The sequence below is a fragment of the Meriones unguiculatus genome, chromosome 14 (genome assembly GCF_030254825.1).
Source record: "Meriones unguiculatus strain TT.TT164.6M chromosome 14, Bangor_MerUng_6.1, whole genome shotgun sequence".
In the NCBI taxonomy this organism is placed as follows: domain Eukaryota; kingdom Metazoa; phylum Chordata; class Mammalia; order Rodentia; family Muridae; genus Meriones; species Meriones unguiculatus.
The window spans coordinates 49,015,021-49,039,005 of record NC_083361.1 but is presented as its reverse complement, the minus strand read 5'-3'; the positions used below and the strand labels follow the sequence as shown (position 1 = coordinate 49,039,005).

Sequence of the window (23,985 nt, the reverse complement as noted above, 5' to 3'; positions counted from 1 at the left end):
TCATTTTGCTTACTTGAATGTTTTCTCTATTCTTACCAAAATCTCTGTTGTAAAGATTAAGTACATAATTTCAGGGAACATTCACAGCTACCCGATTTGGGGCCAGTGACACCCACCAAATGCAATGTTTTGACCTCTATTTTTCTCATATGGTGTCAGAGGGGAAAGGCTCTTCAATCCTGTCACTGTGTTTCCCCACCACGTTTGACAGAATGAGCTACATGCCTCCTGCACAGTTTTGAACTTCCTTGTCAAGGCCCAGGAGTCTAGCTCTCTGGGGTTTCACTTGGTAGGTGAAAACTCATGTGTTGAGCGAAGGCCTTTCTGGATCTATGATGACAACAGGTATCTGAGGACGTTGACTGACTTGAGCAGATGTAATCTGAGGTCCAGATATGAGGACCTCGTGAGACCCATGAGGATTTCAGAGCCTGCCTGGCACTCTGCCCTCTTCAGAGAGGATGAGAACTGTGCAGTTTGGCATCAGATTCTGAGATTTTTCGAAAAAGGCCTCATAACAGTACCCATACTTGGTTTGATACTTTCTTCATTGCTTTCTATTTTCAAAGAGATTGAAATGATTCCAAGTGATAGGGAGACAGCCTTTACTATAGGAGTAGGCACATATATCAGGTAGAGATGACTGTAGGTGCAAATGATATACTCAAAAAATATCTAAGAACTGATGAATTCGAACGTGGTGCTCATTCCTAGTCTCGGTCGATGTACCCTTGAACATATGTGGTAAAGTGTCAGGAGCGGATTTTATGGCTCATGCCAGTAGTCCCAAGAATATTGGAGGACAATGACTGCCCTCGCCCTTTACCCAAAGTTGTGTAAAGGCTGACGTATAACAAATAATTCCAGGATCATTCAATTTATATAGAGGAAAAATTGAAATGGTCTTTCCTGTTGGAGGCTGGGTAAATTCTAGATAATAATGGCTAGGTGATAAGCCAGGGCACCTGTTTGAGACATTCCCTAGTTTTATTGGTGTTCTTTAATTATGTGTTAGCTGCCAAAATCTTCCAGAGCATGTTGTGTTTACCTATCTCTCTCTCTCGCATGGAAACCATCTCAGTGGATCCATCATGGAAATGACAATTGGGCTTTGCTTTCTGTTATTTCTTGTTGTTGTTTCTGTTTTCCACCTGCGTACATTCTTCCTCTTATTGCAGCGCTCACACAGATGCACATCATCTCTTCTAACAAAATTTGCGTATTACCCAAGATCTATGAAAACAACTATTCCTTTAAAAAACAAGGAAAGATATTTCTAAAGAACATGTTGCTAGCTGGTAGACCCACAGTACTGATAATGGAGCAGACACGCTAACTCTCCAATGAAACAAGAACGAACCACACACTGAATCTTCTTAATATCCTCATGATGAACATAATTAATTCAGAACTGACACACACATACACACACAGATATATATATATTACTACTAACAGACTTTTAGGAAGCAGGAGGATAGGACTCTTGGTAACTCTTGCTGGATACACAATTTCTACAACCATGGTTGAAACTTGAATATCCAATCAAGGAAATCATGTAATCTCAGATGTGTAGTACAACATATTCTATTAAAAAGCAACCCATGAGTATTTGACCACAGGCTAGTCAGTTAGTGCATACAAAACATCTTCTTTTCATCAGATTTAACCTGAAGCATGGTAGATGATTCCAACGCTCTTCCAAGTGGAAGACTTGAGTTCCGTGAATCGAGACATGGTAACATACATGTAGACAAAAAGGCACCTTTGGATTCCCCTCTCATCCAAGATGAGGTTGCATGGCATGGAAGAAATCTATAGTAAATTATGGAATACTCTGTTGGATAAACAATGAAAGAATTCCATGCACAGAGGATAAATTTCAATGACACCCTGAAATCTCAAAGATACCATAGGGCTTACTGACTTTCACCTCTGTGCAACTTGTTCGTTTTGACTTTGAGAAACGAGGAGGAGTTAAGAATGACCATACTGCAATGCTATAGGCAGTGCCTCTTCTTTGCTTTGTTGAACTTCCTTGCTGCCCACTGAGAGGCATCCATACTGTGTCTGCTGGCACTCGCAAAGATGCTCTCACAGACAGCTTTTGAGGAAGCCATCAGAAGAAGAGAAATTTTTGCCACAGTGGCTAAAATCTGAGGGGATTGGAAGGGAGGAAATGAATTCAATAGTTGGTTCTGGGAAATACTGAACGGCTGGCAGACTTGAAGGTCGGGAAACTTTAGAAAGTCAAGGTTGCCTAGACGCATTTCCTTTTCTGATAACCTTCATACTTATTATGTTGCAGGTTAAAACTTGGAGAGGTGCTTCCCTTCTGGCAGGACAGGTAAGCAGTGACGCTGCTTCCCATGGTGTCTTTTGTTTGTAGGCAGGCTGCAGTCTCGGCTGACTAAATATTTACCTACTGTGTACCTCTAGAGATGAGAATCATTTGACTTCCCTCTTATGGCTAAACAACCTAGGCTTCATCTTGCCTCTTGCTGGTGGAACACTTGTTATGGCCTTTGCATTGTAGGGGACTTAGCTAGGTAGTCCCAACCCAAGCAAGGATACTACCTATTACCATTAGCATGTTGAGGTGCATTTGGAAAACCAACAGTTGGGTGAAGTTATTGGCATATTTGACTTTCTTTTGAAGCTACCATTGAAGCTTCCAATTCTAAATAATATATCCAGAAATACTAAGAAAAGTCTTTTCCCAGCTCCTTCCCTTATCGACATTCAAGCTCAAAGAATTAAACTCTTATTTCTGCCCTGGCAGGTTGGAACTCAAAGGAAGATGATAGGGTGTTAGGAGTCTAGACCCCTAGAGCACAGAACAATAACCCTCACAAATTTCATCTATCCTTGTTCCTCTGGCGTGGATACTAAGAGAGCGACCAATGTATTTTCAAGTCCTTGTAAGTAGCATGGAAACTTGCAATCTGCCCTCCAAAATTCAGGTGAATTGCCGTAAAGTTTTCGTAGCCCCAAACAGAGCTGATAATGAACCATAATTATTCTTTTTATAAATGATTATGGATTATGTTGAGCCAGAAATCTAGTTTTCCATTGTCAGAAAAAACAAAACAAAACAAAACTAAGAATATTTTTGGTATTAAATGCAATGCCTTCCTTCATCTTGGAAACTGGGTGGTTTTGAGTTCATTTGAAGAAACATGACATGAGAGGTGATAAGAAGAGCAGGTTCAGGAATCAGGCACACAGAATCCAACTCCTGTCCCTGTCAATGTCCTTTGGGATACCTGGTGATATATATGGATCAAAATGTAGCTTGGTTTCTCTGTTCCAGTTTGTGTCCAAGGAAATATGGAACGAGCTGGTGGTCATGTGACATACATCACAAAATCCTCCAGAGCATTGACAATTGCAGGACAACTGGAAGGCTCAATACTGGGCACTGAAAGATAGAGAGGAACATACATGGAAGACAGGGAACAGGAGGAAGAATCCTAAAGGAGGGTAAAGAGGAAGAACATAGAATCAAAACCGCAAATTAGGATGTTGAAAAAATCTTATCTAGATAGGAACAAAGTCATTTTGCTTACTTGAATGTTTTCTCTATTCTTGCCAAAATCTCTGTTGTAAAGGTTAAGTACAGAAGTTCAGGGAACATTGAGAGGCACCCGATTTGTGGGCAGTGACACCCACCGAATGCAATGTTTTGACCTCTATTTTTCTCATATGGGGTCAAAGGGGAAAGGCTCTTTAATCCTGTCCTCTGTGTTTCCCCACCACCTTTGATAGAATGAGCTACATGCCTCCTGCTCAGTTTTGAACTTCCTTGTCAAGGCCCAGGAGTCTAGCTCTCTGGGGTTTCATTTGGTAGGTGAAAACTCATGTGTTTATCAAAGGCCTTTCTGGATCTATGATGACAACAGGTATCTGAGGACGTTGACTGACTAGAACAGATGCGATATGAGGTCCAGATATGAGGTCCGTGTGAGACCCATGAGGATTTCAGAGTCTGCCTGGCACTCTTCCCTCTTCAGAGAGGATGAGAACTGTGCAGTTTGGCATCAGATTCTGAGATTTTTCGAAAAAGGCCTCATAACAGTACCCATACATGGTTTGATACATTCTTCATTGCGTTCTATTTTCCAAGAGATTGAAATGATTTCAAGTGATAGGGAGAGAGCCTTTACTATAGGAGTAGGTACATATATCAGGTAGAGATGACTGTAGGTGCAAATGACGTACTCAAAAACTATCTAGGAACTGATGAATTCGAACGTGCTGCTCATTCCTAGTCTCGGTCGATGTACCCTTGCACATATGTAGTAAAATGTCAGGAGGGGATGTTATGGATCATGCCAGTAGTCCCAAGAATATTGGAGGACAATAACTGCCCTCGCCATTTACCCAAAGTTGTGTAAAGGCTGACGTATAACAAATAATTCCAGGACCATTCAATTTATATACAGGGAAATTTGAAATGATCTTTCCTGTTGGAGCCTGGGTAAATTCTAGATAATAATGGCTAGGTGATAAGCCAGGGCACCTGTTTGAGACATTCCCTAGTTTTATTGGTGTTCATCAAGTATGTCTTAGCTGCCAAAATATTCCAGAGCATGTTGTGTTTACCTATCTCTCTCTCGCATGGAAACCCTCTCAGTTGATCCATCATGAGAAATGACAATTGGGCTTTGCTTTCTGTTATTCGTTGTTTTTGTTTCTATTTTCCTCCTTGGTACATTCATCCTCTTATTGCTGCACTCACACAGATGCAAATCATCTCTTTTAACAAAATTTGCGTGTTACCCAATATCTATGAAAACAACTATTCCTTTAAAAAACAAAGGAAAGATACGTCTATAGATCATGTTGCTAGGTGGTAGACCCACAGTCCTGATAATGGAGCAGACACACTAACTCTCCAATGAAACAAGAAAGAACCACACACTGAATCTTCTTAATATCCTCATGATGAACACAATTAATTCAGAACTGACACACACACACACACACATATATATAAATATATATATATATATATATATATATATATATATATATATATACATATATATATCTTACTACTAACAGACTTTTAGGAAGCAGGAGCATAGGACTTTTGGTAACACTTGCTGGATACACAATTTCTAAAGCCATGGTTGACGCTTGAATATCCAATCAAGGACATCATGTAATCTCAGATTTGTAGTACAACATACTCGATAAAATCAACCCATGAGTATTTGACCACGGGCTAGTCAGTTAGTGAGTAGAAAACATCTTCTTTTCATCAGATTTAACCTGAAGCATGGTAGATGATTCCAACTCTCTTCCAAGTGGAATACTTGAGTTCCATGAATCGATACATGGTAACATACATATAGACAAAAAGGCACCTTTGGAATCCCCTCTCTTCCAAGATGAGGTTGCATGGCAGGGAAGAAATCTAAAGTCAATTATGGAACACTCTGTTGGATAAACATGAGAGAATTCCATGCACAGAGGACAAATTTCAATGACACCCTGAAATCTCAAAGATACCATAGGGCTTACTGACTTTCACCTCTGTGCAACTTGTTCATTTTGACTTTGAGAAACCAGGAGTTAAGAATGACCATACTGTACAGTATGACTCATGGCTAATGCCCTGGTGGTAGCTCCAACAGCTGTCAATGAGATGGTAGTAACAATGGTGGCTGTAGTTCCAAGATCCCTTTTCTGTCTGAAGAGAGTCATAGCGTGAGGGGCATCAATGGGCACAGGCACCCAGCGAGGCATGCGAGTAACCAGGGCATACCTAAATTTACTAGCATTCCAGCATTGGTCAAAAAAGCAAGTATCATTACCACAATTACTTGACTCTATCTGGCTAATAATGAATAAAAATGGGGGATATAGACAAACAGGTGTGGGCTTATAGGAAATATTATGAGAAGCCTTAACCCCTCGTTGGAACATCCTGCGTCAGTTCTAGAACTAGCAGTGGTGGTGTCCAAGGTCTGAGTAAGTTCAGGAGACCATTGTCCCCAGGGGCGAGACGTGCTCCATGCCAATTGACTAACTCCATGTTTTCCTCCAATTTTGAAATTCATTTAAGGTTATTAAATTATTTTTTTCCTTTTTTCTTAAATTTTTCATCAATTACACTTTATTCATTCTGCATCCCCCCATTAGCCCCTCCCTCCTCTCCTCCCAATCCCACCCTCCCTCCTCCCTCTGCTTGCATGCCACTCCCCAAGTCCACTAATAGGGGAGGATCTCCTCTCCTTTCTTATTGTAGTCTGTCAGTTCAGACCCTGAATAATCATTAAGCCAATGTAGCTCATGCCTTTGTTGTACATAAAGGAATTAATGCTCAACTAAAAGGAAGCTTGATGGTGTTCAATCAGAGGATTGACCTCTTGTAGGAGCAAATAGATACCCTATGGCAAATCGCTCAACCTGGCTGTCAATGAAAGTATGCTGGACTTTGTGTCACTAGCATACAACATGAGAATTTTTCCTGTGCTGCAAATCTGTCTAAACAATTGTCGAGCTATATTTTAGATAATTGGACTGGAGAATTCGATACTACGATGGAGCAGCTGAGAGTGGCCATTGTCACAGTAAATTCTACCAGAGTGGACGCAGGACTAGCCACAGGATTATCAACATGGATTGCTGCAGCAATGAACCATCTGAAGGAATGGGCGGGCATGGGAGTGTTAGCAGGCCTTCTGGTGTTGGTCTCCTTGGTTTGCCTGTGGTATATATGCAAGATTAGAGAATCACAACAGTGTGATGCAGCCATGATCATTCAGGCCTTTACAGCCATGAAGCAGGACATTCCCCCAAGCATGGTTGGATACCAGAAAAAGCTAAAATGATAAGCTCAGGATGCGAGGCTAAGCACTGCACTCAGGGTCAGCCGCTTTGGACCCAGAGAAGACCATGTCTGATTGGATGCAGGTTGATGCCCCAGGTCCCGCCTCTGAGAAAAAGGTATCGGACGGGTCTGATGCTCTTTGGGTGGATGACACCTAAATGAACATCTGTACAAAGTCCCAATTTATTTCTAATATCAGAGATCAGACCTCTACTCTTGCCTGATCCGTCTAAAACAAAAACGGGGAACTGTAGAGAGCTGCGGAATGCTATGCCTTAAAGATGGAGCTGGTTTCCGCCTTTCACCTTCCTGATGGTGAGTGCTCTCTGTCACGAACAACTCCACATTTGGCTAAGGCCGAGGATCTGGCTTGCTTCCATGTATGTGGACCTATCTGCATTGCCCCCGTGGCACGCCTGGGTTGGCTACCCAGAGGCTATTTAAGCTGTGGGCTGACTTTCCCCAGGGCCCGAGGATTCTTCAATGTTCCTGAATAAACAGCATTGAAAAAAAAAAAAAAAGAATGACCATACTGCAATGCTATAGGCAGTGCCTCTTCTTTGCTTTGTCCAACTTCCCTGCTGCCCACTGAGAGGCGTCCACACTGTGTCTGCTGGCACTGGCAAAGATGCTCTCACAGACAGCTTCTGAGGAAGTCATCAGAAGAAGAGAAATCCTTGCCACAGTGGCTAAAATCTGAGGGGATTGGAAGGGAGGAAATGAATTCAATAGTTGGTTCTGGGAAAGACTGAAGTGCTGGCAGACTTGAAGGTCGGGACACTTTAGAAAGTCAAGGTTGCCTAGACGCATTTCCTTTTCTGATAACCTTCATACTTATTATGTTGCAGGCTAAAACTTGGAGAGGTGCTTCCCTTCTGGCAGGACAGGTAAGTGACGCTGCTTCCCATTGTGTCTTTTGTTTGTAGGCAGGCTGCATTCTCGCCTGACTAAATATTTACCTACTGTGTACCACAAGAGATGAGAATTATTTAACGTCCCTCTCATGGCTAAACAACCTAGGCTTCGTCTTGCCTATTGATGGTGGAACACTTGCTATGGCCCTGGCATTGTAGGGGACTTAGCTAGGTAGACCAAACCCAAGCAAGTGACAAGGATACTAACTAATACCATTAGTATTTTGAGGTGCATTTGGAAAACCAACAGTTGGGTGAAGTTATTGGAATATTTGACTTTCTTTTGAAGCTACCATTGAAGCTTCCAATTCTAAATAATATATCCAGAAGTAGTAAGAAAAGCCTTCTCCCAGCTCCTTCCCTTATCGACGTTCAAGCTCAAAGAATTAAACTTTTATTTCTGCCCTGACAGGTGTGGAACCCAAAGGAAGATGATAGGGTGTTAGGAGTCTAGACCCCTAGAGCACAGAACAATAACCCTCACAAATTTCATCTATCATTGATCCTCTGGCGTGGATACTAAGAGAGCAACCCATGCGTTTTCACTTCCTTGTAAGTAGCATGGAAACATGAAATCTTGCCCTCTAAAATTCAGGTGAATTGCCATAAAGTTTTCAAAAACCCAAACAGAGCTGACAATGAACCATATTTATTCTTTTTATAAATGATTATGGATTATGTTGAGCCAGAAATCTTGTTGTCCATTGTCAGAACAAAACAAAACAAAACTAAGAATATTTTTGGTATTAAATGCAATGCCTTCCTTCATCTTGGAAACTGGGTGGTGTTGAGTTCCTTTGAAGAAACATGACATGAGAGGTGATACGAAGAGAAGTTTCAGGAATCAGGCACACAGAACCCAACTCCTGTCCCTATCAATGTCCTGTGGGATACCTGGTGATGTTTATGGACCAAAATGTAGCTTGGCCTGTGTGTTGCTTTTTGTTGTCCAAGGAAATATGGAAGGAGCTGGTGGTCATGCGACATACATCACAAAATCCTCCAGAGCATTGACAATTGCAGGACAACTGGAAGGCTCAATACTGGGCACTGAAAGATGGAGAGGAACATACATGGAAGACAGGGAACAGGAGGAGGAAGTGTAAAGGCGGGTTAACATGAGGAGCATAGAATCGAAACCGCAAATTAGGATGTTGAAAAAATCTTATCTAGATAGGAAAAAAAGTCATTTTGCTTTCTTGAATGTTTTCTCTATTCTTACCAAATCTTTGTTGTAAAGATTAAATACATAAGTTCAGGGAACATTCACAGGTACCCGATTTGGGGCCAGTGACACCCACCAAAGGCAATGTGTTGACCTCTATTTTTCTCATATGGTGTCAAAGGGGAAAGGCTCTTTAATCCTGTCCTCTGTGTTTCCCCAGAACCTTTGACAGAATGAGCTACATGCCTCCTGCACAGTTTTGAACTTCCTTGTCAAGGCCCAGGAGTCTAGCTCTCTGGGTTTCACTTGGTAGGTGAAAACTCATGTGTTGAGCGAAGGCCTTTCTGGATCTATGATGACAACAGGTCTCTGAGGACGTTGACTGACTTGAACAGATGCGATCTGAGGTCCAGATATGAGGTCCTCGTGAGAACCATGAGGATTTCAGAGCCTGCCTTGCACTCTTCCCTCTTCAGAGAGGATGAGAACTGTGCAGTATGGCATCAGATTCTGAGATTTTTCGAAAAAGGCCTCATAACAGTACCCATACTTGGTTTGATACAATCTTCATTGCTTTCTATTTTCAAAGAGATAGAAATGATTCCAAGTGATAGGGAGACAACCTTTACTATAGGAGTAGGCACATATATCAGGTAGAGATGACTGTAGGTGCAAATGACGTACTCAAAAAATATGTAAGAACTGATGAATTCGAACGTGCTGCTCATTCCTAGTCTCCGGCGATGTACCCTTGCACATATGTGGTAAAGTGTCAGGAGGGGAGGTTAGGGCTCATGCCAGTAGTCCCAAGAATATTGGAGGACAAGGACTGCCCTCGCACTTTACCCAAAGTTGTGTAAAGGCTGACGTATAACTAATAATTAAAGGATCATTCAATTTATATAGAGGGAAAATTGAAATGGTCTTTCCTGCTGGAGGCTGGGTAAATTCTAGATAATAAATGCTAGGTGAGAAGCCAGGGCACCTGTTGGAGACATTCCCTAGTTTTATTGGTGTTCATCATTTATGTCTTAGCTGCCAAAATCTTCCAGAGCATGTTGTGTTTACCTATCTCTCTCTCGCATGGAAACCATCTCAGTTGATCCATCATGAGAAATGACAATTGGGCTTTGCTTTCTGTTATTTGTTGTTGTTGTTTCTGTTTTCCTCCTGGGTACATTCATCCTCTGATTGCCGCTCTCACACAGATGCAAATCATCTATTCTAACAAAATTTGCGTGTTACCCAAGATCTATGAAAACAACCATTCCTTTATGAAACAAGGAAAGATATTTCTAAAGAACATGTTGCTAGCTGGTAGACCCACAGTCCTGATAATGGATCAGATGCGCTAACTCTTCAAAGAAACAAGAAAGAACCACACACTGAATCTTCTTAACATCCTCATGATGAACACAATTAATTCAGAAATGACACACACATATATGTATATATATATATCTTACGACTAACAGACTTTTACGAAGCTGTAGCATAGGACTCTTGGTAACACTTGCTGGATACACAATTTCTAAAGCCATGGTTGAAGCTTGAATATCCAATCAAGGACATCATGTAATCTCAGATGTGTAGTACAACATACTCGATAAAAAGCAACTCAGTGTATTTGACCACGGGCTAGTCAGTTAGTGCGTAGAAAACATCTTCTTTTCATCAGATATAACCTGAAGCATGGTAGATGATTCCAACGCTCTTCCAAGTGGAAGACTTGAGTTCCATGAATCGAGACATAGTAACATACATGTAGACAAAAAGGTACCTTTGGATTCCTCTCTCTTCCAAGATGAGGTAGCATGGCAGGGAAGAAATCTAAAGTCAATTATGGAACACTCTGTTGGATAAACAAGGAGAGAATTCCATGCACAGAGGACAAATTTCAATGACACCCTGAAATCTCAAAGATACCATTGGGCTTACTGACTTTCACCTCTGTGCAACTTGGTCGTTTTGACTTTGAGAAAGGAGGAGTTAAGAATGACCATACTGCAATGCTATACTCACTGCTTCTTCTTTGCTTTGTCCAACTTCCTCGTTGCCCACTGAGAGGCATACACAATGTGCCTGCTGGCACTGGCAAAGATGCTCTCACAGACAGCTTCTGAGGAAGTCATCAGAAGAAGAGAAATCCTTGCCACAGTGGCTAAAATCTGAGGGGATTGGAAGGGAGGAAATGAATTCAATAGTTGGTTCTGGGAAAGACTGAACTGCTGGCTGACTTGAAGGTCGGGACACTTTAGAAAGTCATGGTTGCCTAGACGCATTTCCTTTTCTGATAACCTTCATACTTATTATGTTGCAGGCTAAAACTTGGAGAGGTGCTTCCCTTCTGGCAGGACAGGTAAGTGACGCTGCTTCCCATTGTGTCTTTTGTTTGTCGGCAGGCTGCATTCTCGCCTGACGAAATATTTACCTACTGTGTACCACAAGAGATGAGAATTATTTAACGTCCCTCTCATGGCTAAACAACCTAGGCTTCGTCTTGCCTCTTGATGGTGGAACACTTGCTATGCCCCTGGCATTGTAGGGGACTTAGCTAGGTAGTCCCAACCCAAGCAAGTAACAAGGATACTACCTAATACCATTAGTATTTTGAGGTGCATTTGGAAAACCAACAGTTGGGTGAAGTTATTGGCATATTTGACTTTCTTTTGAAGCTACCATTGAAGCTTCCAATTCTAAATAATATATCCAGAAGTACTAAGAAAATCCTTCTCCCAGCTCCTTCCCTTATCGACATTCAAGCTCAAAGAATTAAACTCTTATTTCTGCCCTGACAGGTGTGGAACCCAAAGGACGATGATAGGGTGTTAGGAGTCTAGACCCCTAGAGCACAGAACAATAACCCTCACAAATTTCATTTATCCTTGATCCTCTGGCGTGGATACTAAGAGAGCCACCCATGCGTTTTCACTTCCTTGTAAGTAGCATGGAAACATGCAATCTTGCCCTCTAAAATTCAGGTGTATTGCCATAAAGTTTTCGAAAACACAAACAGAGCTGAAAATGAACCATATTTATTCTTTTTATAAATGATTATTGATTATGTTGAGCCAGAAATCTAGTTGTCCATTGTCAGAACAAAACAAAACAAAACTAAGAATATTTTTGGTATTAAATGCAATGCCTTCCTTCATCTTGGAAACTGGGTGGTGTTGAGTTCCTTTGAAGAAACATGACATGAGAGGTGATACGAAGAGAAGGTTCAGGAATCAGGCACACAGAACCCAACTCCTGTCCCTATCAATGTCCTGTGGGATACCTGGTGATGTTTATGGACCAAAATGTAGCTTGGCCTGTGTGTTGCTTTTTGTTGTCCAAGGAAATATGGAAGGAGCTGGTGGTCATGCGACATACATCACAAAATCCTCCAGAGCATTGACAATTGCAGGACAACTGGAAGGCTCAATACTGGGCACTGAAAGATGGAGAGGAACATACATGGAAGACAGGGAACAGGAGGAGGAAGTGTAAAGGCGGGTTAACATGAGGAGCATAGAATCGAAACCGCAAATTAGGATGTTGAAAAAATCTTATCTAGATAGGAAAAAAAGTCATTTTGCTTTCTTGAATGTTTTCTCTATTCTTACCAAATCTTTGTTGTAAAGATTAAATACATAAGTTCAGGGAACATTCACAGGTACCCGATTTGGGGCCAGTGACACCCACCAAAGGCAATGTGTTGACCTCTATTTTTCTCATATGGTGTCAAAGGGGAAAGGCTCTTTAATCCTGTCCTCTGTGTTTCCCCAGAACCTTTGACAGAATGAGCTACATGCCTCCTGCACAGTTTTGAACTTCCTTGTCAAGGCCCAGGAGTCTAGCTCTCTGGGTTTCACTTGGTAGGTGAAAACTCATGTGTTGAGCGAAGGCCTTTCTGGATCTATGATGACAACAGGTCTCTGAGGACGTTGACTGACTTGAACAGATGCGATCTGAGGTCCAGATATGAGGTCCTCGTGAGACCCATGAGGAGTTCAGAGCCTGCCTTGCACTCTTCCCTCTTCAGAGAGTATGAGAACTGTGCAGTATGGCATCAGATTCTGAGATTTTTCGAAAAAGGCCTCATAACAATACCCATACTTGGTTTGATACAATCTTCATTGCTTTCTATTTTCAAAGAGATAGAAATGATTCCAAGTGATAGGGAGACAACCTTTACTATAGGAGTAGGCCCATATATCAGGTAGAGATGACTGTAGGTGCAAATGACGTACTCAAAAAATATGTAAGAACTGATGAATTAGAACGTGCTGCTCATTCCTAGTCTCTGGCGATGTACCCTTGCACATATGTGGTAAAGTGTCAGGCTGGGAGGTTAGGGCTCATGCCAGTAGTCCCAAGAATATTGGAGGACAATGACTGCCCTCGCACTTTTCCCAAAGTTGTGAAAAGGCTGACGTATAACTAATAATTAAAGGATCATTCAATTTATATAGAGGGAAAATTGAAATGGTCTTTCCTGTTGGAGGCTGGGTAAATTCTAGATAATAATGGCTAGGTGAGAAACCAGGGCACCTGTTTGAGACATTCCCTAGTTTTATTGGTGTTCATCATTTATGTCTTAGCTGCCAAAATCTCACAGAGCATGTTGTGTTTACCTATCTCTTTCTCGCATGGAAACCATCTCAGTTGATCCATCATGAGAAATGACAATTGGGCTTTGCTTTCTGTTACTTGTTGTTGTTGTTTTTCTTTTCCTCCTGGGTACATTCATCCTCTTATTGCCGCTCTCACACAGATGCAAATCATCTATTCTAACAAAATTTGCGTGTTACCCAAGATCTATGAAAACAACTATTCCTTTATGAAACAAGGAAAGATATTTCTAAAGAACATGTTGCTAGCTGGTAGACCCACAATCCTGATAATGGATCAGATGCGCTAACTCTTCAATGAAACAAGAAAGAACCACACACTGAATCTTCTTAACATCCTCATGATGAACACAATTAATTCAGAACTGACACACACATATATGTATATATATATATCTTACTACTAACAGACTTTTACGAAGCTGTAGCATAGGACTCTTGGTAACACTTGCTGGATACACAATTTCTAAAGCCATGTTTGAAGCTTGAATATCCAATCAAGGACATCATGTAATCTCAGATGTGTAGTACAACATACTCGATAAAAAGCAACCCATGTGTATTTGACCACGGGCTAGTCAGTTAGTGCGTAGAAAACATCTTCTTTTCATCAGATTTAACCTGAAGCATGGTAGATGATTCCAACGCTCTTCCAAGTGGAAGACTTGAGTTTTTATGAATCGAGTTTGGTAACATACATGTAGACAAAAAGGTACCTTTGGATTCCCCTCTCTTCCAAGATGAGGTTGCATGGCAGGGAAGAAATCTAAAGTCAATTATGGAACGCTCTGTTGGATAAACAAGGAGAGAATTCCATGCACAGAGGACAAATTTCTATGACACCCTGAAATCTCAAAGATACCATTGGGCTTACTGACTTTCACCTCTGTGCAACTTGGTCGTTTTGACTTTGAGAAAGGAGGAGTTAAGAATGACCATACTGCAATGCTATACTCACTGCTTCTTCTTTGCTTTGTCCAACTTCCTCGCTGCCCACTGAGAGGCGTCCACACTGTGCCTGCTGGCACTGGCAAAGATGCTCTCACAGACAGCTTCTGAGGAAGTCATCAGAAGAAGAGAAATCCTTGCCACAGTGGCTAAAATCTGAGGGGATTGGAAGGGAGGAAATGAATTCAATAGTTGGTTCTGGGAAAGACTGAAGTGCTGGCAGACTTGAAGGTCGGGACACTTTAGAAAGTCAAGGTTGCCTAGACGCATTTCCTTTTCTGATAACCTTCATACTTATTATGTTGCAGGCTAAAACTTGGAGAGGTGCTTCCCTTCTGGCAGGACAGGTAAGTGACGCTGCTTCCCATTGTGTCTTTTGTTTGTAGACAGGCTGCATTCTCGCCTGACGAAATATTTACCTACTGTGTACCACAAGAGATGAGATTTATTTAACATCCCTCTCATGGCTAAACAACCTAGGCTTCATCTTGCCTATTGATGGTGGAACACTTGCTATGTCCCTGGCATTGTAGGGGACTTAGCTAGGTAGACCAAACCCAAGCAAGTGACAAGGATACTAACTAATACCATTAGTATTTTGAGGTGCATTTGGAAAACCAACAGTTGGGTGAAGTTATTGGCATATTTGACTTTCTTTTGAAGCTACCATTGAAGCTTCCAATTCTAAATAATATATCCAGAAGTACTAAGAAAAGCCTTCTCCCAGCTCCTTCCCTTATCGACATTCAAGCTCAAAGAATTAAACTTTTATTTCTGCCCTGACAGGTGTGGAACCCAAAGGAAGATGATAGGGTGTTAGGAGTCTAGACCCCTAGAGCACAGAACAATAACCCTCACAAATTTCATCTATCATTGATCCTCTGGCGTGGATACTAAGAGAGCAACCCATGCGTTTTCACTTCCTTGTAAGTAGCATGGAAACATGCAATCTTGCCCTCTAAAATTCAGGTGAATTGCCATAAAGTTTTCAAAAACCCAAACAGAGCTGACAATGAACCATATTTATTTTTTTTATAAATGATTATGGATTATGTTGAGCCAGAAATCTAGTTGTCCATTGTCAGAACAAAACAAAACAAAACTAAGAATATTTTTGGTATTAAATGCAATGCCTTCCTTCATCTTGGAACCTGGGTGGTGTTGAGTTCATTTGAAGAAACATGACATGAGAGGTGATAAGAAGAGAAGGTTCAGGAATCAGGCACACAGAACCCAACTCCTGTCCCTGTCAATGTCCTGTGGGATACCTGGTGATGTATATGGACCAAAATATAGCTTGGCCTGTGTGTTGCTTTTTGTTGTCCAAGGAAATATGGAAGGAGCTGGTGGTCATGGGACATACATCACAAAATCCTCCAGAGCATTGACAATTGCAGGACAACTGGAAGGCTCAATACTGTGCACTGTAAGATGGAGAGGAACATACATGGAAGACAGGGAACCTGAGGAGGATGTGTAAAGGCGGGTTAACATGACGAGCATTGAATCAAAACCGCAAATTAGGATGTTGAAAAATCTTATCTAGATAGGAAAAAAGTCATTTTGCTTTCTTGAATGTTTTCTCTATTCTTACCAAATCTTTGTTGTAAAGATTAAATACATAAATTCAAGGAACATTCACAGGTACCCGATTTGGGGCCAGTGACACCCACCAAAGGCAATGTGTTGACCTCTATTTTTCTCATATGGTGTCAAAGGGGAAAGGCTCTTTAATCCTGTCCTCTGTGTTTCCCCAAAACCTTTGACAGAATGAGCTACATGCCTCCTGCACAGTTTTGAACTTCCTTGTCAAGGCCCAGGAGTCTAACTCTCTGGGATTTCACTTGGTAGGTGAAAACTCATGTGTTGAGCGAAGGCCTTTCTGGATCTATGATGACAACAGGTCTCTGAGGACGTTGACTGACTTGAACAGATGCGATCTGAGGTCCAGATATGAGGTCCTCGTGAGACCCATGAGGAGTTCAGAGCCTGCCTTGCACTCTTCCCTCTTCAGAGAGGATGAGAACTGTGCAGTATGGCATCAGATTCTGAGATTTTTCGAAAAAGGCCTCATAACAATACCCATACTTGGTTTGATACAATCTTCATTGCTTTCTATTTTCAAAGAGATAGAAATGATTCCAAGTGATAGGGAGACAACCTTTACTATAGGAGTAGGCACATATATCAGGTAGAGATGACTGTAGGTGCAAATGACGTACTCAAAAAATATGTAAGAACTGATGAATTAGAACGTGCTGCTCATTCCTAGTCTCCGGCGATGTACCCTTGCACATATGTGGTAAAGTGTCAGGCTGGGAGGTTAGGGCTCATGCCAGTAGTCCCAAGAATATTGGAGGACAATGACTGCCCTCGCACTTTTCCCAAAGTTGTGAAAAGGCTGACGTATAACTAATAATTAAAGGATCATTCAATTTATATAGAGGGAAAATTGAAATGGTCTTTCCTGTTGGAGGCTGGGTAAATTCTAGATAATAATGGCTAGGTGAGAAACCAGGGCACCTGTTTGAGACATTCCCTAGTTTTATTGGTGTTCATCATTTATGTCTTAGCTGCCAAAATCTTCCAGAGCATGTTGTGTTTACCTATCTCTTTCTTGCATGGAAACCATCTCAGTTGATCCATCATGAGAAATGACAATTGGGCTTTGCTTTCTGTTACTTGTTGTTGTTGTTTTTCTTTTCCTCCTGGGTACATTCATCCTCTTATTGCCGCTCTCACACAGATGCAAATCATCTATTCTAACAAAATTTGCGTGTTACCCAAGATCTATGAAAACAACTATTCCTTTATGAAACAAGGAAAGATATTTCTAAAGAACATGTTGCTAGCTGGTAGACCCACAATCCTGATAATGGATCAGATGCGCTAACTCTTCAATGAAACAAGAAAGAACCACACACTGAATCTTCTTAACATCCTCATGATGAACACAATTAATTCAGAACTGACACACACATATATGTATATATGTATATATATATATATATATATATATATATATATATATATATATATCTTACTACTAACAGACTTTTAGGAAGCTGTAGCATAGGACTCTTGGTAACACTTGCTGGATACACAATATCTAAAGCCATGTTTGAAGCTTGAATATCCAATCAAGGACATCATGTAATCTCAGATGTGTAGTACAACATACTCAATAAAAAGCAACCCATGTGTATTTGACCACGGGCTAGTTAGTTAGTGCGTAGAAAACATCTTCTTTTCATCAGATTTAACCTGAAGCATGGTAGATGATTCCAACGCTCTTCCAAGTGGAAGACTTGAGTTTTTATGAATCGAGACATGGTAACATACATGTAGACCAAAAGGTACCTTTGGATTCCCCTCTCTTCCAAGATGAGGTTGCATGGCAGGGAAGAAATCCAAAGTCAATTATGGAACACTCTGTTGGATAAACAAGGAGAGAATTCCATGCACAGAGGTTAAATTTCAATGACACCCTGAAATCTCAAAGATACCATTGGGCTTACTGACTTTCACCTCTGTGCAACTTGGTCCTTTTGACTTTGAGAAAGGAGGAGTTAAGAATGACCATACTGCAATGCTATACTCACTGCTTCTGCTCTGCTTTGTCCAACTTCCTCGCTGCCCACTGAGAGGCGTCCACACTGTGCCTGCTGGCACTGGCAAAGATGCTCTCACAGACAGCTTCTGAGGAAGTCATCAGAAGAAGAGAAATCCTTGCCACAGTGGCTAAAATCTGAGGGGATTGGAAGGGAGGAAATGAATTCAATAGTTGGTTCTGGGAAAGACTGAACTGCTGGCAGACTTGAAGGTCGGGACACTTTAGAAAGTCAAGGTTGCCTAGACGCATTTCATTTTCTGATAACCTTCATACTTATTATGTTGCAGGCTAAAACTTGGAGAGGTGCTTCCCTTCTGGCAGGACAGGTAAGTGACGCTGCTTCCCATTGTGTCTTTTGTTTGTAGACAGGCTGCATTCTCGCCTGACGAAATATTTACCTACTGTGTACCACAAGAGATGAGATTTATTTAACATCCCTCTCATGGCTAAACAACCTAGGCTTCATCTTGCCTATTGATGGTGGAACACTTGCTATGGCCCTGGCATTGTAGGGGACTTAGCTAGGTAGACCAAACCCAAGCAAGTGACATGGATACTAACTAATACCATTAGTATTTTGAGGTGCATTTGGAAAACCAACAGTTGGGTGAAGTTATTTGCATATTTGACTTTCTTTTGAAGCTACCATTGAAGCTTCCAATTCTAAATAATATATCCAGAAGTACTAAGAAAAGCCTTCTCCCAGCTCCTTCCCTTATCGACATTCAAGCTCAAAGAATTAAACTTTTATTTCTGCCCTGACAGGTGTGGAACCCAAAGGAAGATGATAGGGTGTTAGGAGTCTAGACCCCTAGAGCACAGAACAATAACCCTCAAAAATTTCATCTATCCTTGATCCTCTGGCGTGGATACTAAGAGAGCAACCCATGTGTTTTCACTTCCTTGTAAGTAGCATGGAAACATGCAATCTTGCCCTCTAAAATTCAGGTGAATTGCCATAAAGTTTTCAAAAACCCAAACAGAGCTGACAATGAACCATATTTATTCTTTTTATAAATGATTATGGATTATGTTGAGCCAGAAATCTAGTTGTCCATTGTCAGAACAAAACAAAACAAAACTAAGAATATTTTTGGTATTAAATGCAATGCCTTCCTTCATCTTGGAACCTGGGTGGTGTTGAGTTCATTTGAAGAAACATGACATGAGAGGTGATAAGAAGAGAAGGTTCAGGAATCAGGCACACAGAAACCAACTCCTGTCCCTGTCAATGTCCTGTGGGATACCTGGTGATATATATGGACCAAAATATAGCTTGGCCTGTGTGTTGCTTTTTGTTGTCCAAGGAAATATGGAAGGAGCTGGTGGTCATGGGACATACATCACAAAATCCTCCAGAGCATTGACAATTGCAGGACAACTGGAAGGCTCAATACTGTGCACTGTAAGATGGAGAGGAACATACATGGAAGACAGGGAACCTGAGGAGGAAGTGTAAAGGCAACTAACATGACGAGCATTGAATCAAAACCGCAAATTAGGATGTTGAAAAATCTTATCTAGATAGGAAAAAAGTCATTTTGCTTTCTTGAATGTTTTCTCTATTCTTACCAAATCTTTGTTGTAAAGATTAAATACATAAGTTCAGGGAACATTCATAGGTATCCGATTTGGGGCCAGTGACACCCACCAAAGGCAATGTGTTGACCTCTATTTTTCTCATATGGTGTCAAAGGGGAAAGGCTCTTTAATCCTGTCCTCTGTTTTTCCCCAAAACCTTTGACAGAATGAGCTACATGCCTCCTGCACAGTTTTGAACTTTCTTGTCAAGGCCCAGGAGTCTAGCTCTCTGGGGTTTCACTTGGTAGGTGAAAACTCATGTGTTGAGCGAAGGCCTTTCTGGATCTATGATGACAACAGGTCTCTGAGGACGTTGACTGACTTGAACAGATGCGATCTGAGGTCCAGATATGAGGTCCTCGTGAGACCCATGAGGAGTTCATAGCCTGCCTTGCACTCTTCCCTCTTCAGAGAGGATGAGAACTGTGCAGTATGGCATCAGATTCTGAGATTTTTCGAAAACGGCCTCATAACAATACCCATACTTGGTTTGATACAATCTTCATTGCTTTCTATTTTCAAAGAGATAGAAATGATTCCAAGTGATAGGGAGACAACCTTTACTATAGGAGTAGGCACATATATCAGGTAGAGATGACTGTAGGTGCAAATGACGTACTCAAAAAATATGTAAGAACTGATGAATTCGAACGTGCTGCTCATTCCTAGTCTCCGGCGATGTACCCTTGCACATATGTGGTAAAGTGTCAGGCTGGGAGGTTAGGGCTCATGCCAGTAGTCCCAAGAATATTGGAGGACAATGACTGCCCTCGCACTTTTCCCAAAGTTGTGTAAAGGCTGACGTATAACTAATAATTAAAGGATCATTCAATTTATATAGAGGGAAAATTGAAATGGTCTTTCCTGTTGGAGGCTTGGTAAATTCTAGATAATAATGGCTAGGTGAGAAACCAGGGCACCTGTTTGAGACATTCCCTAGTTTTATTGGTGTTCATCATTTATGTCTTAGCTGCCAAAATCTTCCAGAGCATGTTGTGTTTACCTATCTCTTTCTCGCATGGAAACCATCTCAGTTGATCCATCATGAGAAATGACAATTGGGCTTTGCTTTCTGTTACTTGTTGTTGTTGTTTTTCTTTTCCTCCTGGGTACATTCATCCTCTTATTGCCGCTCTCACACAGATGCAAATCATCTATTCTAACAAAATTTGCGTGTTACCCAAGATCTATGAAAACAACTATTCCTTTATGAAACAAGGAAAGATATTTCTAAAGAACATGTTGCTAGCTGGTAGACCCACAATCCTGATAATGGATCAGATGCGCTAACTCTTCAATGAAACAAGAAAGAACCACACACTGAATCTTCTTAACATCCTCATGATGAACACAATTAATTCAGAACTGACACACACATATATGTATATATATATATATATATATATATATATATATATATATATATATATCTTACTACTAACAGACTTTTATGAAGCTGTAGCATAGGACTCTTGGTAACACTTGCTGGATACACAATTTCTAAAGCCATGTTTGAAGCTTGAATATCCAATCAAGGACATCATGTAATCTCAGATGTGTAGTACAACATACTCGATAAAAAGCAACCCATGTGTATTTGACCACGGGCTAGTCAGTTAGTGCGTAGAAAACATCTTCTTTTCATCAGATTTAACCTGAAGCATGGTAGATGATTCCAACGCTCTTCCAAGTGGAAGACTTGAGTTTTTATGAATCGAGACATGGTAACATACATGTAGACAAAAAGGTACCTTTGGATTCCCCTCTCTTCCAAGATGAGGTTGCATGGCAGGGAAGAAATCTAAAGTCAATTATGGAACACTCTGTTGGATAAACAAGGAGAGAATTCCATGCACAGAGGTTAAATTTCAATGACAACCTGAAATCTCAAAGATACCATTGGGCTTACTGACTTTCACCTCTGTGCAACTTGGTCGTTTTGACTTTGAGAAAGGAGGAGTTAAGCATGACCATACTGCAATGCTATACTCACTGCTTCTTCTTTGCTTTGTCCAACTTCCTCGCTGCCCACTGAGAGGCGTCCACACTGTGCCTGCTGGCACTGGCAAAGATGCTCTCACAGACAGCTTCTGAGGAAGTCATCAGAAGAAGAGAAATCCTTGCCACAGTGGCTAAAATCTGAGGGGATTGGAAGGGAGGAAATGAATTCAATAGTTGGTTCTGGGAAAGACTGAACTGCTGGCAGACTTGAAGGTCGGGACACTTTAGAAAGTCAAGGTTGCCTAGACGCATTTCATTTTCTGATAACCTTCATACTTATTATGTTGCAGGCTAAAACTTGGAGAGGTGCTTCCCTTCTGGCAGGACAGGTAAGTGATGCTGCTTCCCATTGTGTCTTTTGTTTGTAGACAGGCTGCATTCTCGCCTGACGAAATATTTACCTACTGTGTACCACAAGAGATGAGATTTATTTAACATCCCTCTCATGGCTAAACAACCTAGGCTTCATCTTGCCTGTTGATGGTGGAACACTTGCTATGGCCCTGGCATTGTAGGGGACTTAGCTAGGTAGACCAAACCCAAGCAAGTGACAAGGATACTAACTAATACCATTAGTATTTTGAGGTGCATTTGGAAAACCAACAGTTGGGTGAAGTTATTGGCATATTTGACTTTCTTTTGAAGCTACCATTGAAGCTTCCAATTCTAAATAATTGATAAGGAGCCTTCTCCCAGCTCCTTCCCTTATCAACATTCATGCTCAAAGAATTAAACTTTTATTTCTGCCCTGACAGGTGTGGAACCCAAAGGAAGATGATAGGGTGTTAGGAGTCTAGACCCCTAGAGCACAGAACAATAACCCTCACAAATTTCATCTATCCTTGATCCTCTGGCGTGGATACTAAGAGAGCAACCCATGCGTTTTCACTTCCTTGTAAGTAGCATGGAAACATGCAATCTTGCCCTCTAAAATTCAGGTGAATTGCCATAAAGTTTTCAAAAACCCAAACAGAGCTGACAATGAACCATATTTATTCTTTTTATAAATGATTATGGATTATGTTGAGCCAGAAATCTAGTTGTCCATTGTCAGAACAAAACAAAACAAAACTAAGAATATTTTTGGTATTAAATGCAATGCCTTCCTTCATCTTGGAACCTGGGTGGTGTTGAGTTCATTTGAAGAAACATGACATGAGAGGTGATAAGAAGAGAAGGTTCAGGAATCAGGCACACAGAACCCAACTCCTGTCCCTGTCAATGTCCTGTGGGATACCTGGTGATGTATATGGACCAAAATATAGCTTGGCCTGTGTGTTGCTTTTTGTTGTCCAAGGAAATATGGAAGGAGCTGGTGGTCATGCGACATACATCACAAAATCCTCCAGAGCATTGACAATTGCAGGACAACTGGAAGGCTCAATACTGTGCACTGTAAGATGGAGAGGAACATACATGGAAGACAGGGAACCTGAGGAGGAAGTGTAAAGGCGGGTTAACATGATGAGGATAGAATCAAAACCGCAAATTAGGATGTTGAAAAAATCTTATCTAGATAGGAAAAAAGTCATTTTGCTTTCTTGAATGTTTTCTCTATTCTTACCAAATCTTTGTTGTAAAGATTAAATACATAAATTCAAGGAACATTCACAGGTACCCGATTTGGGGCCAGTGACACCCACCAAAGGCAATGTGTTGACCTCTATTTTTCTCATATGGTGTCAAAGGGGAAAGGCTCTTTAATCCTGTCCTCTGTGTTTCCCCAGAACCTTTGACAGAATGAGCTACATGCCTCCTGCACAGTTTTGAACTTCCTTGTCAAGGCCCAGGAGTCTAGCTCTCTGGGATTTCACTTGGTAGGTGAAAACTCATGTGTTGAGCGAAGGCCTTTCTGGATCTATGATGACAACAGGTCTCTGAGGACGTTGACTGACTTGAACAGATGCGATCTGAGGTCCAGATATGAGGTCCTCGTGAGACCCATGAGGAGTTCAGAGCCTGCCTTGCACTCTTCCCTCTTCAGAGAGGATGAGAACTGTGCAGTATGGCATCAGATTCTGAGATTTTTCGAAAAAGGCCTCATAACAATACCCATACTTGGTTTGATACAATCTTCATTGCTTTCTATTTTCAAAGAGATAGAAATGATTCCAAGTGATAGGGAGACAACCTTTACTATAGGAGTAGGCACATATATCAGGTAGAGATGACTGTAGGTGCAAGTGACGTACTCAAAAAATATGTAAGAACTGATGAATTCGAACGTGCTGCTCATTCCTAGTCTCCGGCGATGTACCCTTGCACATATGTGGTAAAGTGTCAGGCTGGGAGGTTAGGGCTCATGC

At 41.3% G+C, this 23,985-nt stretch overlaps 7 non-coding genes across 7 annotated transcripts; all 7 read left to right on the top strand.

Moving 5' to 3' along the window:
• The first annotated feature begins 326 nt into the window (after positions 1–326).
• LOC132647647 (small nucleolar RNA SNORD109A) lies at positions 327–391 on the top strand. Its single transcript, XR_009585993.1, has one exon. It is a non-coding gene; the product is annotated as a small nucleolar RNA SNORD109A (small nucleolar RNA).
• Positions 392–3,883: 3,492 nt separating this feature from the next.
• On the top strand, positions 3,884–3,948 carry LOC132647331 (small nucleolar RNA SNORD109A). The gene has a single exon (XR_009585699.1). It is a non-coding gene; the product is annotated as a small nucleolar RNA SNORD109A (small nucleolar RNA).
• Positions 3,949–9,266: 5,318 nt separating this feature from the next.
• On the top strand, positions 9,267–9,331 carry LOC132647902 (small nucleolar RNA SNORD109A). The gene has a single exon (XR_009586243.1). It is a non-coding gene; the product is annotated as a small nucleolar RNA SNORD109A (small nucleolar RNA).
• Positions 9,332–12,817: 3,486 nt separating this feature from the next.
• Positions 12,818–12,882, top strand: LOC132647900 (small nucleolar RNA SNORD109A). Its single transcript, XR_009586241.1, has one exon. It is a non-coding gene; the product is annotated as a small nucleolar RNA SNORD109A (small nucleolar RNA).
• Positions 12,883–16,368: 3,486 nt separating this feature from the next.
• LOC132647899 (small nucleolar RNA SNORD109A) lies at positions 16,369–16,433 on the top strand. The gene has a single exon (XR_009586240.1). It is a non-coding gene; the product is annotated as a small nucleolar RNA SNORD109A (small nucleolar RNA).
• Positions 16,434–19,959: 3,526 nt separating this feature from the next.
• Positions 19,960–20,024, top strand: LOC132647898 (small nucleolar RNA SNORD109A). The gene has a single exon (XR_009586239.1). It is a non-coding gene; the product is annotated as a small nucleolar RNA SNORD109A (small nucleolar RNA).
• Positions 20,025–23,533: 3,509 nt separating this feature from the next.
• Positions 23,534–23,598, top strand: LOC132647897 (small nucleolar RNA SNORD109A). Its single transcript, XR_009586238.1, has one exon. It is a non-coding gene; the product is annotated as a small nucleolar RNA SNORD109A (small nucleolar RNA).
• The last annotated feature ends 387 nt before the right edge of the window (positions 23,599–23,985 follow it).